The sequence below is a fragment of the Acinonyx jubatus genome, chromosome B2 (assembly GCF_027475565.1).
Source record: "Acinonyx jubatus isolate Ajub_Pintada_27869175 chromosome B2, VMU_Ajub_asm_v1.0, whole genome shotgun sequence".
Classification (NCBI taxonomy): Eukaryota; Metazoa; Chordata; class Mammalia; order Carnivora; family Felidae; genus Acinonyx; species Acinonyx jubatus.
This window is the reverse complement of record NC_069385.1, coordinates 36,767,074-36,783,667: the sequence shown is the minus strand read 5'-3', so window position 1 is coordinate 36,783,667 and position 16,594 is coordinate 36,767,074. Positions and strand designations below refer to the sequence as shown.

Sequence of the window (16,594 nt, the reverse complement as noted above, 5' to 3'; positions counted from 1 at the left end):
AATTATAGGTGATGACATCTATATTTATCCAAATTTTATAGTTTTTGTGAGTCATTTTGGTTTTAAGTGTAATTGCTAAATAGAAAATATTTTCATTCTTAAGCATCTTATTACATGTTATATATCATAGATAAAGTTGTACTTTTAAAGTGCCCAGTTCCTTCTATGGAGACAAATTCTGAGACAGAATGACCCTGCACCCCAGAAACCTGGTGCATCCTCACTCATGGTGGTAAGATAAGTATATACATATACTTATATACTTATATTTTTTTTTACAAGATAAATCCATCACTGGCTTTTAAAATCCGGAAAATAGCAAGCCATTGCTTTATGAGGTTCTTCTCCCTAGTGATCCATCTACCTAGTTAGTCAGTTTGGTGCTTTTTCCTTAGAAATATCATCTCTCTCTAACACACTGAAAAGAGTATGACTAGGCAGAAAGTTCTGCTTTAAAAAATTCCTCCGATGAGCAGAGGAGATGCTTGCCAGTTACTTTACTAGCATTATTCCTGTTATGGCCTATTTTAAGTATCATAACTTAGTCAACATGCATCAATTCCTCATTTTATGAAGAAATATTACTGGAAGTTTCCTTCTCCACCTGTCTTTCTTTTTCAAGGTCTCCTTCCAACTCAATTTGAAAAATAATAGTGAATAAAGAAGACATTAGGGGGAGAAAAGTTATCCACCAACTTATTTTCTATATGTTCTCTGGAGCCTCATGCTCCTAGAATGTCTGGCCTAGTTCATGGTCATGGGTCACACTAATATGGACCACCTACACAAGTTATATTGCCAAAGCAACCTTATTTTTGTTTTGTATTAGGCATAATCACTCCGGAGCTGAGAGCCACCAGACAACGTTTAAACTCGGTTCTCAGACTGCTTTAACCCAGGAGAAAGTTCAGGTTCCAGGAACTCGTCTCCCACAATCAAAGGTACCACGCTGTCACGTGGTTCTCACAAAGTGACAAGATGCTGTGCCCCTTCAAGGCTTCCCCCGTGGAAATAGCCGACCACGCAACCCCGGATGGGCACAAACCAACAATTTTAATCTCAAATTTTATCAGCCCACCGACCCACCCCATCTCTCATCCCCACCCTTTTAGAAATCCAGAAGAACTGCTCACTTCTCAGCAGACGCGATGTTTCGAAGTTGATGCAAATGAACAGCGCTTTCCTTCTGTTCTTCCGGCGACCTCAGGGTTTATTTTTATGCCTTTTAAAGACAAGGAAAGTTTAACTTCGTGGTATTATATGCGACTTTCTGGCTGAGCACGACTTTGGGCTGTCTTGCCTCAGTTCCACACCCAATTCTCCAAACAATGGCGTTAACGTGCAGACTCGGCGGCCCCCAGAGCCGGTTACTTCCCGCAGCCTGTGACTCGGTTGGAGCTGCGGCTCCGAGCAGGCGAACACGAGAGGTACCAAGCCGTGCCAGACGCTCCCCAGGAAGTGCACTGATATTCATGAGCTGACCTCACCGGACTGGGCAGGGGAGAGGGCGGGATTGCAAGGGAGGATAGCTTAGAAGTAACCAAAGAGAGGCTACTTTCAAGAGGAAAGAGAAGAAGGCGGGGACGGGCCGGGGGCGGAGGATGGTAGGGGAGGTGGCAGGAAGACAAAAAGGCCGGAGCCACACCCGAAATGGAAGATCCGTGGCTGCGCTCGAAGTCCGTGCTGCGCTCTCATATCCCGTACTTGGCAGAAGATTCCAAAACCGCTCGAAATCGGATGCACTGGTTTTCTGCAAAGCTTTGTCCTGGACCGATCAATCTCCATCAATTATTTACTTGAGCTCTTTTCTCAGGGAGGCGTATTCGAACAGCCTTCCTGGCGTGACTGACGTCTCCTGATGCAGCTGCGAGGAGCTGGCGGACGGCTGCTGGGAGTTCTCTTTGTTCGCTCACTTCAATTCCGGTAGAGCTCTCCACGCGGTGCACCCTCCCCACCCCCAGCCCGGGCGGAGTCATCACACATCGCTTTCCCCAGTAGATAATGGTTGCCAGACCCACCGTCCCACAGACAAAGGGCTCTTGTGATGCCTCGACCAATTTAGTACAAACCGACTAAATATCCCTTTACAGAGATCGTTTACAGACGGGTTTGTCCTCGGTACATTTCCTTCTCTCCTTTATTGAGTTCTAATTTCAACTGTGAATACAAGGCGTAATTGCTAGCATCCATAATCTTTACCGTAGTGCATGTGATTAACGGGAATCATCCAATGTGTTTATAAAATGTGAGATTAAAGGCAACTCATGGGGGAAGGAGGTAATTCAGAATATATGTCTTTACAATGTACACTAATCCATACTGTTCCACAGTAATATTTTTAAAAATCCGAATAGAAATTCTTTTCCTGGTTTTTTTTTTGGGGGGGGGTTGGCATGAAGATCTCCCTCCTACCTCAAAGGATTCCATCGTGAACTTGGTGATTCTCATCTTCAAGGAGAATAAAAGTAAACATTGCTTTAGAAAGGGTATTTTTTGTTTAAAAATTTTCCCATATTCATATGTGATTTTGTAGGTATAAGGAGCTCAATATATTGAACTAATAATTTTTTATGCTAACATGAATTTTAGTATAAGACATTTTATTTTCTGAGCGTAACATCTAGCACTAAAAATAAAATAAAAACAATTTAGGAGTAGTTTGCATACAAGTAACATAATTACAGCAAAATAAAAAGATGTTCAAGTCCTGGTGATTAGTATCTCCAGCCATCTATAAGACAAATGTAGTATCAGGACAAAAACATTCATGTATTCATCTGCTCTAGAATAGAGAAGTGCTTAGTATATGCTGGGCACTGTCCAAGGTGCTAAATATGCAAAGATTAAAACAAGAAACGAGGCTCCAGCATATTGAAAGGAATTAGGATAATTTCCATATAATCCTTTGAGTACTTTTTGAAAGTGGAAATGCAGTATCTGTGACATCTATAATGAATAGTTCAGACCTCAACTAGGGTACTAAATATAAAGGGAAAAAAAGCAAAGTAAAATGCAATCACAATTTATTTGGAATTTATAGTAGACAATTTGTCATTATGTACCCAAACTTGAGTTGTAATTTCCTTAAGAAATACCAAGATCCACAGGTATCATTCAACCAAACTGGATAAATTGGATAAAAATATTTTTTCACATTAATCTTTACAAATAAAATAATATCATTAAAATTTTTTTAATGTTTATTTTTGAGAGAGAGAGATGGAGCATGAGTGGGGAGGGGGCAGAGAAAGAGGGGGACACAGAATCCAAATCTGAGCTGTCAGCACAGAGCCTGACAAAGGGCTTGAACTCATGGACCATGAGATCATGACCTGAGCCGAAGTCGCATGCTTAACTGACTGAGCCACCCAGGCGTCCTGGTGAAGGTAATTATTATCACAATGCATGGGACATGTACTAATCCTAACAAATTATAAGTGATAACTACTATGTGCCTGGCACTGTAAGCTCTCATTAAATGTTAACTATTATTGTTGTTCATATTTTCAGGATATTATTACATTAGTTTACACAAATTCTCCCATTCTTGAATTTCTTAAGGACACTTGGTTAGTCTTGGGTTATTTTATAATTGTCCATCCAAGGTAATGTAATATTATATGTTAACTATAATTATACTAAAAATTAATTGTAAATGTAGTAAATGTTTTCAAATAATACTCTTGTTTCTCTCATTATCTCTAGCACATAGTTAGTACAGGGGCTGGATTTTTATTCGTAGGCTTCAAGTGACAGAAGAAAGGTGATATTTTCAGATCCATCCTCTGTTTTTAGAAAGTACTTTACCTTGGAGATATGCTATTGTCTTGACCTTTACTGACATATGTATGCAGTCACAAGTCACATTTGTTCTCTGGACTACATTTCAGATAATGATTTATGAATCCTAGACTCCTTGCATTGTAAACATCATGATTCACATTTTTCCTTCTAAACAGATTATCCACCATATTATATATTGTTTAGTCTAATTTCTAGTCTACAATTTCTCAAAGTAAATATATGCATGTTGTAACTTAACATTGTGACCAAAAACTAGTAGTTTAATTCATATCTTGGATTCAGGCTGCTTTGTGAATGGCAGAAATTGCTACTCTACAATAATGCTTTAGTTACTCATGCATTTGCTGTTGTGTAAGTTTGCAGTTAGGTATTGCATACTCAAAATTCTGTTGCATTACTTCTATAAATGCTCATGAATATTCACCCTTGGTAATTCAAACCAGTGTCTAGGCACTCATCATAGCCGAAATGCTGTCAGATGTCTGATTTCAACATAGCCACATTGTCAATCTTAATCTCAGTGGAAAATTTTAAGAAGTCTGCTAGTTATTATGCAAATGCTATACATATTTAAAATCACCATTAAATTTCCCCTAATATCAAAATCATTCATTTTTATAACAATGTCTTAATAACTCTTTACCTCACCCCTAAATCCTTCTTCATCAATAATTAAACTGACCTAATATAAATATAGTAGGCTAATTCTCATTATGCCAAACCAACAAGAATGGCATCCTAAACTACCTTACACTTCATTAGGAAATTTTAGTTTAAGTTTTTCTTTTCTACTTCCTACCTTCCCCCATGCTGTCTAAAAAAAGTTTCTAAGTGTCTTCCTCTGCATAGACATAATAGAGAAAAGATTCTACTAATGGCAAATGGATTTGCTCTTTTTTTATGTTATTATATGCTGACTATTTGTTAAATAAGCTGCAAAAATAATATTTTAACATTTATTTGATCCAGTTATAGAAAAATAAGGAAAATCCCACCTATATTTTATGATCTAGTATGCAGTTTTTTGTTGTTCTTAAATGTCAGTGAGGTTTTTATTCAATGTCTAGTCACTAAAGTTTTGGATATTATAATATGCTATGCAAAAATCAGGGCATTCTTTTATCTGATGAGCCTAGATTGCTTTGACTTGATTTATTCTTCACTCAATGGGGTTTTTTTAAATGAGATTATTTATAAGATGTAGATTGGATATAGGGGAAACCATAATGGATACTTCAATAACTTGGGGTTGAATACCAGGCTGGAGCTATCCACACACTTTGTAAAAAAAATCAAGTTACCATTGACAATAGTATTAAAAAGATAAGAGAACAGAGTGATCATTGGAACCCAGAAAAAAGAATTTTGTGTAGAGCATGCCACTTGAGAACAGTGATTTTCTTTTTCTTTTTCTTCTTCTTCTTCTTCTTCTTCTTCTTCTTCTTCTTCTTCTTCTTTTTCTTTTCTTTTCTTTTCTTTCTTTGTCTTTTCTTTTTTCTTTTCTGTTTTGAGAGAGAGAGAGCACGAGCTGGGGGGACAGGCAGAGGGAGGGAGAGAATCGTTTTTAAAAAATTTTTTTTTCAACGTTTATTTATTTTTGGGACAGAGAGAAACAGAGCATGAATGGGGGAGGGGCAGAGAGAGAGGGAGACACAGAATCGGAAACAGGCTCCAGGCTCTGAGCCATCAGCCCAGAGCCCGACGCGGGGCTCGAACTCACGGACTGTGAGATCGTGACCTGGCTGAAGTCGGACGCTTAACCGACTGCGCCACCCAGGCGCCCCAGAGAGAGAGAATCTTAAGCAGGTTCCACACTCAACATGGAGCCTGACACCACAGGGCCCAATCCCACAACACTAGGATTATGACCAGAGCTGAAATCAAGAGTCGATGCTCAACCAACTGAGCCACCCAGGTGCTCCTCCCACCCCCACCCCCCTCTTTTTTTAAAGAGGAGAACAGTGATTTTTCTATTGGGTGACATAGTCAGCTCATGATGACCTGACTCTTCTCCTTGCCTCTGGTCTTCTGCTGGGGCTCTCCTTGGTCGAACCAATTAAATCCAGAGGACTATGGAAGTATTTGATGTGGATCCACTCATGCCTGCTTCTCCTGGTTGGAGAGCAAATTCAAAGTAGTCAAATATAAGATTCAGCACAGAGTAAAATAAGTCAGACAGAGCAAGAAAAATACCATATGATTTCATTTGTACATGGAATCTAAAAAACAAATGAAACAGAAATTGAGTCATAAATTGAACAAACTGTTGGTTGAAGGAGGGGGTAAAATGGGGCAATAAGCAAAAAAGGTGAAGGGGATTGGGAGGTATAAACTTCTAGATATAAAATAAATAAGTCACCAGAATGAAAAGTACAATATTGAGAATATAGCCAATGATATTGTAAAAGTTTTGTATGGTACAGATGGTAACTACACTTTATCATAGTGAGCACTTCGTCATGTATGTAATTGTCAAATTACTAATGCTTTACACCTGAAACTAATCAAATGTCATATGCTAGCTATACTTCAATTAAAATAAAAGGGATATGTTGGGAATGCAAGCTGGTGCAGCCACTCTGGAAAACAGTACGGAGGTTCCTCAAAAAACTAAAAATAGAACTACCCTACGACCCAGCAATTGCACTACTAGGCATTTATCCAAGGGATACAGGTGTGCTGTTTCGAAGGGACACATGCACCCCCATGTTTATAGCAGCACTATCAACAATAGCCAAAGTATGGAAAGAGTCCAAATGCCCATCGATGGATGAATGGGTAAAGAAGATGTGGTATATCTATACAATGGAGTATTACTCGGCAATCCAAAAGAATGAAATCTTGCCATTTGCAACTACGTGGATGGAACTGGAGGGTACTATGCTAAGTGAAATTGGTCAGTCAGAGAAAGACAAAAATCATATGACTTCACTCATATGAGGACTTTAAGAGACCAAACAGATGAACATAAGGGAAGGGAATCAAAAATAATATAAAAACAGGGAGGGGGACAAAACAAAAGAGACTCATAAATATGGAGAACAAACTGAGGGTTGCTGGAGGGGTTTTGGGAGGGGGGATGGGCTAAATGGGTAAGGGGCACTAAGGAATCTACTCCTGAAATCATTGTTGCACCAAATGCTAATTTGGATGTAAATTTTAAAAAATAAAAAACAAAACAAGTTAAAATAAATAAATAAATAAAAAAGATATGCAGCAAATAAGCAACAATATGATCAAGAACTCAAAGATTTTAAAATTACTGTTTCTCACAACTCATATTTTTCATATGTGATAGAAATCTTAAAATTTCCATTTTCAGAAAAAGCATACATTTTGAGATATTACTTTCAACACTGGTAATGAATTTTCTCTATTGTCATTTTCATTGGAATTGCACATTAATCAATTGAAAAGATTATAATTTTTATGATATTAATTTTACCTTTACATTAACTTAGTACATCTTTTTATTTAATTAGATTGTCTTTCTGAATATGAATAATTTTTTGTTTTCCCAAAAAGCTTATACATGCTTTATTAGATTTGTTCCTAAGTATTTGATATTTTTATGCTATTATTAAAAGTGTGTTCTTTTTAAGCACATTTTAAAAACGCTTTTATTTAAATTCCAGTTAGTTAATGTACCATGTGATTTTGGTTTCTGGTGTATATAATAGTGATTCAACACTTCCATACTACAACACTCAGTGCTCATCACAAGTATACTCCTTAATGCCTATGACCCATTTAACCCAACCCTCTGTCTACCTCCTTTCTGGTAACAATCAGTTTATTCTCTCTAGTTAAGAGTCTATTTCTTGATTTGCCACTCTCTCCTTCCCCCACCTCCCGCCCTCTGCTAATATGTTTTGTTTCTTAAATTTCACATGAGTGAAATCATATGGTATTTGTCTTTCTCTGACAGACTTATTTCACTTAACATAATACTCCCTAGCTCCATCTATAAGCACATTTTAAAATTGTGTGTTGTTAGTGTATAGAATAGCAATAGACTTTTGTATAATAACCTTATATGCACACGTCTTGCTGTATTCTTCTATCATTTCCATTTTTTATTAGATGATTATATTATGTAAAAATAATGAATACAATTTTCTTCTTTCCAATCCTTTTGCCTTAAATTTATTTTTTTTTCATCTTATTATACTGGTTAGGACTTCTGGTACAATATTGAATAAAAATAGTGATGATGGAATATTACTAAATTTGGAATAAATGAGAACATTCTCATCTTGATATAGTGTATCCACAAAAAATTATCTCACGAATGGTGAGATCATGACCCGAGCCGAAGTTGGAAACTTAAATGACTGAGCCACCCAGGTGCCCCAATAGAAAATATTATTTAAAAAGATATGTATCATTATACCTACAAAGTAGGTAATATGTATCTCAATACACCAAATAAGAAATTCATACCTTTTTAAAGAAAATGATGAACTCTTATTCAGAAAAATTATATTAGGCCTATGTCAACTAATAGATTGATATTCACAAATGTTAATAGGAGGACTCAGTATCTTAAACATTTTTATAATGAATTAATAGAGAATTAATAGTTCAGAGAATGCCAATCAAAATCCCACAATTTGCTTTTTGAATTATAGCAGTTTGATTTTTGTATGTGAAGTGTGAGGGTCAAGAATAACCATGATACAGGGGCGCCTGGGTGGCTCCGTTGGTTAAGCATCCAACTTCAGCTCAGGTCTTGATCTCATGGTCCATGATTTCGAGCCCCACTTCCAGCTCTGTGCCGACAGCTCAGAGCCTGGAGCCTGCTTCGGATTCTGTATCTCCCTCTCTCTCTGCCCCTTCCCAATGTATGCACTCCCTCAAAAATAAATAAACATTTAAAAAAAAAAGAATAACCATGATTCAAAGTGAGTTAACATACCTTATGAGATATTGATATTTAAACTTTATTTTTTAATGTTCATCCATTTTTGAGTGCGAGAGAGATATGCAGCTTCTTTGCTGCATATCTTTTTATTTATTTATTTATTTATTTATTTATTTATTTTAACTTGTTTTGTTTTTTATTTTTTAAAATTTACATCCAAATTAGCATTTGGTGCAACAATGATTTCAGGAGTAGATTCCTTAGTGCCCCTTACCCATTTAGCCCATCCCCCCTCCCAAAACCCCTCCAGCAACCCTCAGTTTGTTCTCCATATTTATGAGTCTCTTTTGTTTTGTCCCCCTCCCTGTTTTTATATTATTTTTGATTCCCTTCCCTTATGTTCATCTGTTTGGTCTCTTAAAGTCCTCATATGAGTGAAGTCATATGATTTTTGTCTTTCTCTGACTGACCAATTTCACTTAGCATAGTACCCTCCAGTTCCATCCACGTAGTTGCAAATGGCAAGATTTCATTCTTTTGGATTGCCGAGTAATACTCCATTGTATAGATATACCACATCTTCTTTACCCATTCATCCATCGATGGGCATTTGGACTCTTTCCATACTTTGGCTATTGTTGATAGTGCTGCTATAAACATGGGGGTGCATGTGTCCCTTCGAAACAGCACACCTGTATCCCTTGGATAAATGCCTAGTAGTGCAATTGCTGGGTCGTAGGGTAGTTCTATTTTTAGTTTTTTGAGGAACCTCCGTACTGTTTTCCAGAGTGGCTGCACCAGCTTGCATTCCCACCAACAATGCAAAAGAGATCCTCTTTCTCCACATCCTTGCTAACATCTGTTGTTGCCTGAATTGTTAATGTCAGCCATTCTGACAGGTGTGAGGTGGTATCTCATTGTGGTCTTGATTTGTATTTCCCTGATGATGAGTGATGTTGAGCATTTTTTCATGTGTCGGTTGGCCATCTGGATGTCTTCTTTGGAGAAGTGTCTATTCATGTCTTTTGCTGATTTCTTCACTGGATAATTTGTTTTTTGGGTGTTGAGTTTGATAAGTTCTTTACAGATTTTGGATACTAACCCTTTATCTGATATGTGGTTTGCAAATATCTTCTCCCATTCTGTCGGTTACCTTTTAGTTTTGCTGATTGTTTCCTTCACTGTGCAGAAGCTTTTATTTTGATGATGTCCCAGTAGTTCCTTTTTTGATTTTGTTTCCCTTGCCTCTGGAGACATGTTGAGTAAGAAGTTGCTGTGGCCAAGATCAAAGAGGTTTTTGCCTGCTTTCTCCTCAAGGATTTTGATGGCTTCCTGTCTTACATTGCGGTCTTTCATCCATTTTGAGTTTATTTTTGTGTATGGTGTAAGAAAGCAGTCCAGGTTCATTCTTCTGCATGTCACTGTCCAGTTTTCCCAGCACCACTTGCTGAAGAGACTGTCTTTATTCCATTGGATATTCTTTCCTGCCTGGTCAAAGATTAATTGGCCATACATTTGTGGGTTCATTTCTGGGTTCTCTATTCTGTTCCATTGATCTGAATGTCTGCTCTTGTGCCAGTACCATACGGTCTTGATGGTTACAGCTTTGCAATATAGCTTGAAGTCTGGGATTGTGATGCCTCCAGCTTTGGTTTTCTTTTTCCAAATTGCTTTGGCTATTCCGGGCCTTTTCTGGTTCCATACAAATTTTAGGATTGTTTGTTCTAGCTCCGTGATGAATGCTGGTGTTATTTTATAGGTATTGCATAGAATATGTAGATTGCCTTGGGTAGTATTGACATTTTAGCAATATTTGTTCTTCCTACCCAGGGCCATGGAATCTTTTTCCATTTCTTTGTGTCTTCTTCAATTTCTTTGATAAGCTTTCTATAGTTTTCAGTGTATAGATTTTTCACCTCGTTGGTTATATTTATTCCTAGGTATTTTATGCTTTTTGGTGCAACTGAAAATGGATTGATTCCTGGATTTCTCTTTCTCTTGCTTCATTGTTGGTGTATAGGAATGAAACCGATTTCTGTGCATTGATTTTATATCCTGCAACTTTGCTGAATTCATGAATCAGTTCTAGCAGATTTTTCGTGGAATCTTTTGGGTTTTCTATATAGAGTATCATGTCATCTGTGAAGAGTGAAAGTTTGACCTCCCTCTGGCCGATTTGGATACCTTTTATTTTTTTGTGTTGTCTGATTGCAGAGGCTAAAACTTCTAATACTATGTTGAATAACAGTGGCAAGAGTGGACATCCCTGTCTTGTTCCTGACCTTAGGGGGAAAGCTTTCAGTTTTTCCCCATTGAGGATGATATTAGCATTGGGTTGTTCATATATGGCTTTTATGATCTCGAAGTGTGATCCTTCTATCCCTACTTTCTTGAGGGTTTTTATCAAGAAAGGATGCTGTATTTTGTCAAATGCTTTCTCTGCATCTATTGAGAGGATCATATGATTCTTGTCCTTTCTTTTATTGATGTGATGAATCAATTTAATTGTTTTGTGGATATTGAACCAGCCCTGCATCCCAGGTATAAATCCCACTTGGTAGTCGTGAATAACTTTTTTAATGTATTGTTGGATCTGTTGGCTAATATCTTGTTGAGGATTTTTGCATCCATGTTCATCAGGGAAATTGGTCTATACTTCTCCTTTTTTGTGGGGTCTCTGTGTGGTTTTGGAATCAAGGTAATGCTGGCTGCATAGAAAGACTTTGGAAGTTTTCCTTCCATTTCTATTTTTTGGAACAGCTTGAAGATAATAGGTGTTAACTCTTCCTTAAATGTTTGGTAGAATTCCCCTGGAAAGCCATCTGGTCCTGGGCTCTTGTTTTTTGGCAGATTTTTGATTACTAATTCAATTTCCTTACTGGTTATGGGCCTGTTCAAATTTTCTATTTCTTCCTGTTTCAGTTTTGGTAGTGTGTATGTTTCTAGGAAGTTGTCTATTTCTTCCAGATTGCCCATTTTATTGTCATATAATTGCTCATCATATTCTCTTATTATTGTTTTTATTTCTGTTGTGTTGGTTGTGATCTCTCCTCTTTCAGTCTTTATTTTACTTATTTGGGTCCTTTCCTTTTTCTTCTTGATCAAACTGGCTAGTGGTTTATCAATTTTGTTAATTCTTTCAAAGAACCAGCTTCTGGTTTCATTGATTTGTTCTGTATTTTTTGGTTTTGATAGCATTAATTTCTGCTCTAATCTTTATTATTTCCTGTCTTCCGCTGGTTTTGGGTTTTATTTGTTGTTCTTTTTCCAGTTCCTTAAGGTGTAAGGTTAGGTTGTGTATCTGAGATCTTTCTTCCTTCTTTAGGAAGGCCTGGATTGCTATATACTTTCCTCTTATGACTGTCTTTCCTGCGTCCCAGAATTTTGGGGTGTGGTGTTATCATTTTCATTGACTTCCACACACTTTTTAATTTCCTCTTTAACTGCTTGGTTAGCCCATTCATTCTTTAGTAGGATGTTCTTCAGTCTCCAAGTATTTGTTACCTTTCCAATTTTTTTCTTGTGGTTGATTTCGAGTTTCATAGCGTTGTGGTCTGAAAATATGCACGGTATGATCTTGATCTTTTTGTACTTACTTAGGGCTGATTTGTGTCCCACTATATGGTCTCTTCTGGAGAACGTTCCATGTGCACTGGAGAAGAATGTATATTCTGCTGCTTTAGGATGAAATGTTCTGAATATATCTGTTCAGTCCATCTGGGCCAGTGTGTCATTCAAAGCCATTGTTTCCTTGTTGAGTTTTTGATTAGATGATCTGTCCATTGCTGTGAGTGGGGTGTTGAAGTCTCCTACTATTATGGTATTACTATTGATGAGTTTCTTTATGTTTGTGATTAGTTGATTTATATATTTGGGTTCTCCCACATTTGGCGCATAAATGTTTACAATTGTTAGGTCTTCTTCGTGGATAGACCCCTTGATTATGATATAATGCCCCTCTGAATCTCTTGATACAGTCTTTATTTTAAAGTCTAGATTGTCTGATATAAGTATGGGTACTCTGGCTTTCTTTTGTTGACCATTAGCATGATAGATGGTTCTGCATCCCCTTATTTTCAATCTGAAGATGTCTTTAGGTCTAAAGTGTGTCTCTTGTAAACATCATATAGATGGACCTTGTTTTCTTATCCATTCTGTCACCCTATGTCTTTTGATTGGCGCATTTTATCCATTGATGTTTAGAGTGAGTACTGTAAGATATGAATTTATTGCCATTATGATGCTTGCAGAATTGGAGTTTCTGGTGGTGTTCTCTGGTCCTTTTTAATCTTTGCTGCTTTTATACTATATATATATATATATATATATATATATATATATATATATATATCATCTTTTCTCCGCTAAGAGAGTCCCCCTTAAAATTTCTTGCAGGGCTGGTTTAGTGGTCAGAAACTCCTTTAATTTTTGTTTGTCTGAGAAACTTTTTATCTCTCCTTCTTTTTGAATGACAGCCTTGCTGGATAAAGACTTCTTGGCTGCATATTTTTCTGATTCAGCACATTGAATATATCCTGCCCCTCCTTTCTGGCCTGCCAAGTTTCTGTGGATAGGTCTGCTGCAAACCTGATCTGTCTTCCCTTGTAGGTTAGGGACTTTTTTTCCCTTGCTGCTTTTATGATTCTCTCCTTGCCTGAGTATTTTGTGAATTTGACTATGCTATGCCTTGTTGGTGGTCAGTTTTTGTTGAATCTAATGGCAGTCCTCTGTGCTTCCTGGAGTTTGATGTCTGTGTCTTTCCTCAGGTTAGGAAAGTTTTCCACTATGATTTGCTCACATAATCCTCCTTCCCCTATTTGTCTCTCTTCCTCTTCTGGGACCCCTATGATTCTGATGTTGTTCCTTTTTAATGAGTCACTGATTTCTCTAATTCTTAAATTGTGCTCTTTTGCCTTAATCTCCCTCTTTTTTTTTTCTGCTTCATTATTCTCTATAAGTTTGTCCTCTGTATCGCTGATTCTCTGTTCTGCCTTGTCCATCCTTGCCACGGCTGCATCCATCTGTGATTGCAGCTCAATTATAGCATTTTTAATTTCATCCTGGCTATTTTTTACTTTTTTTTTTATCTCTGCAGAAAGGGATTCTAATTTATTTTCGACTCCAGCTAGTATTCTTATTATCATGATTCTAAATTCTGGTTCATACATCTTGCTTGTATCTGTGTTGGTTAAATCCCTGGCTGTCGTTTCCTTGTGCTCTTTCTTTTGGGATGAATTCCTTCATTTTTTCATTTTGAAGGGAGAAAAGGAATTAATGAGGTAGAAAAATTGAAATTAAAGAAAACTACAATTGAAAAAAATATTAAAATTAAAAATTAATAATTAAAAGTACATACACACAAAAATATAATAAATGATGCTAGATCCTAGGTGTGTTTGGTCTGGGTGTTGAAAGTGGTTTGGCAGATTAGAGAAACGAAAAAGAAAAAAAGGGAGGGTTAAAAGGAAATCGTTTGAGAATTTGAAAAAATGAATACACTAAAGTAGACTATAATGAGATGATGTGGGGAAAATAGAATTTGAAAAAATATACACAAAAGTAGAGAATATAGTAGAGAAAAATTAAAGAAAAATATTTTAATAAAAATTAGAAAGAAATATGAATTTTTCCATCTTCTGTATTTAAGAAAAAAAGAAAAGAAATGAAAAAGAGAAAAAAGTAAAAAAAGAAGAAAAGAAAAGAAAAAAATAGTTTGAAAAATTTAAAAGTGAATACACTGTATTACACTGAAATAAAATGATGGGAGTAAGATAGAATTTGAAAAAATTTACATAAAAGCAAAGAATATAGTAATAAAAATTAAATTAAAATGTTTTTAAAGGAAATTGAGGGTAAAAATGAAGTTTTTCTCTTTTGTCATTCAAGAAAAAGAAAAGAAATGAAAAAGAGAAGAAAAGAAAAAGAAAGAAAAAAGAAAATTGTTTGAAAATTTGAAAAGGTGAGTACACTGAAGTAGACTAAAATAAAATGATGTAAGTAACGTAGAATTTGAAAAAAATTACACAAAAATAAAAAATATAGTAATAAAAATTAAAGACCGATATTTTTAATAAAAATTGAAAATAAAATTGAGTTCTTTCTCTTTCTCTATTCAAGAAAAAGAAACGAATTGTAAAAGAGAAAAAGGAAAAAGAGAAAAAGAAAGAAAAAAAATTGAATAGATGAACCTGCTAACAGATTGAAGTAGGACTGAAATTGCTTCGTTTTCCCCTAGAGGTCAGTCCACATAGCTCTTTATAGTCCATAAATTAAGCGGATGGCGACGTTTGTGTTCTTGAAGAGCGAAGTTGGCCCAGTTGAGCGGGGCTTGGTGTAACAGCTCTGCTCTCCATTAGATGGCGCTGCTAGCCTACTGGGGTGTATTGTTGTGGGGCTCGTAGGTGTGCATGCACATGAGTGGCAGTGGTGAAAATGGTGCCACCCACCTACCCAGTCTGTTCTCCCAGATCAGCAATCGTGCACATGTCCTCCCTCTTCAGCTCTCGTCCACTCCCTGCTTTTCCACTCTCTGTGACCAGGCCCCAGGCAGTACCGCTCTCCCAAGTTTTGTCTCAGATGCAACTTTTTCCCCGGCCCCTTACTTCCGAAAGACTGCGGCTTTGATCTGGTCCGCCCCTCTGCGGGAGGGTCTCACTGAGCAATGGATGAATGAGCAATGGCTGAATATGGGCTGCACCCAGGTACGCCTGCTGGACCCTGCTGTTGCCGGTGCCCCAAGACTGTGGCCAGGCGCCAGCCTGCCCCCCCAAAAGATCACAAGACAGTGTAGCATCACAGTTTCAGGGATTATGGAAAATCACAACACACATCTGGCACCAGGCTTCACCCTCAATGACCTTGCCCCAGCACTGGTGAATGTGGCTGCCTTCAGGGGTCTGCTGGGACCAGGTGGCTTCAACAGTCTCTACCAAATGTCCTGCCAGCAGTGGAACCCCTTTTCCCTGTGTGGCCTGAGAACCTCCTGGACCCAACTCTGTTCCTGGGGATTCACCTTTCCCACCAGAGCACCGCCAGGTATCGAGCTGTGGAGTTGCAGCCTTTGTGCTCCCCTTGTTTACAGTCTTAATGAAATTTAAACCTTCTCCTTTCTCCTTTCTCCCTTTTTAGTTTGGTCCCAGTGGCTGTTTCCAATTTTCCACTTTCTCTCCAGCTGCTTTTGGGGAGGGGTGTTTTTCCTGTATGCTCCCCTCTCCCCAGTCTCTGTTCTCTCTTCGCCCACAAAAGGGGTTCCCTACCTTTCATGGCTTCTTGCTCCCCAAGTTCAGCTCTTTGTGTCGCGTACCTGCTGAATTCTGTGGTTCAGGTTGTGCAGATTGTTGTGTTAATCTTCCAATAAGTTTTCTAGGTATGTATGATGGTTTAGTGTTGGTCTGGCTGTATTCCACAGACGCGAGACGCACAAAAAGTTTCCAAGCTGTTCAGCCATCTTGGCTCCTCCCCCTCAACTTTCTTTATAAAGGCAGGTATTACTATTATCTCTATGCTGTTTTAATTACTATGAATTCAAGACCATTGATATATGGTAGGGCATATCCCCTCTTATTTATTTACATATTTTCTTGTCTATTTCCATTTTCTCCTTCATGGCAACTTTTAGAATTAGCTCATCAAGTTTTTTGGAAACTTTCTTGATTATCTGACTTTATACATTTATTTGAGATAATTAAAGTCTCCCTAATATTAGAGTATCTTTATATAAGAACATAATCTACCCACTGATTTTGACTTTTTAAAATTGATCCTAGGGGTGCCTGGGTGGCTCAGTGAGTTAAGCATCTGACTTTGGCTCAGGTGAACACATAGTTCATGAGTTGGAGCCCTGAATCGGGCCTTGTGCTCACAGCTCAGAGCATGGAGCCTGCTTCAAATTCTGTCTCCCTCTCTGTCCCTCCCTTGCTCATGCTC

At 37.5% G+C, this 16,594-nt stretch overlaps 1 protein-coding gene across 4 annotated transcripts in view; it reads right to left on the bottom strand.

Moving 5' to 3' along the window:
* The window catches only part of SOGA3 (SOGA family member 3), a 44,359-nt gene extending 42,366 nt beyond the window's left edge, over nucleotides 1-1,993 (bottom strand). Inside the window, exon 1 of one of the 4 annotated variants that reach the window (XM_053222262.1) lies at nucleotides 1,134-1,993. The gene's annotated coding sequence lies outside the window, so the exon portion shown is untranslated. The remainder of the gene's footprint in view (nucleotides 1-1,133) is intronic. The other 3 variants (XM_053222263.1, XM_027056955.2, XM_027056954.2) reach the window with 3 other exon arrangements.
* Nucleotides 1,994-16,594: the final 14,601 nt, after the last annotated feature.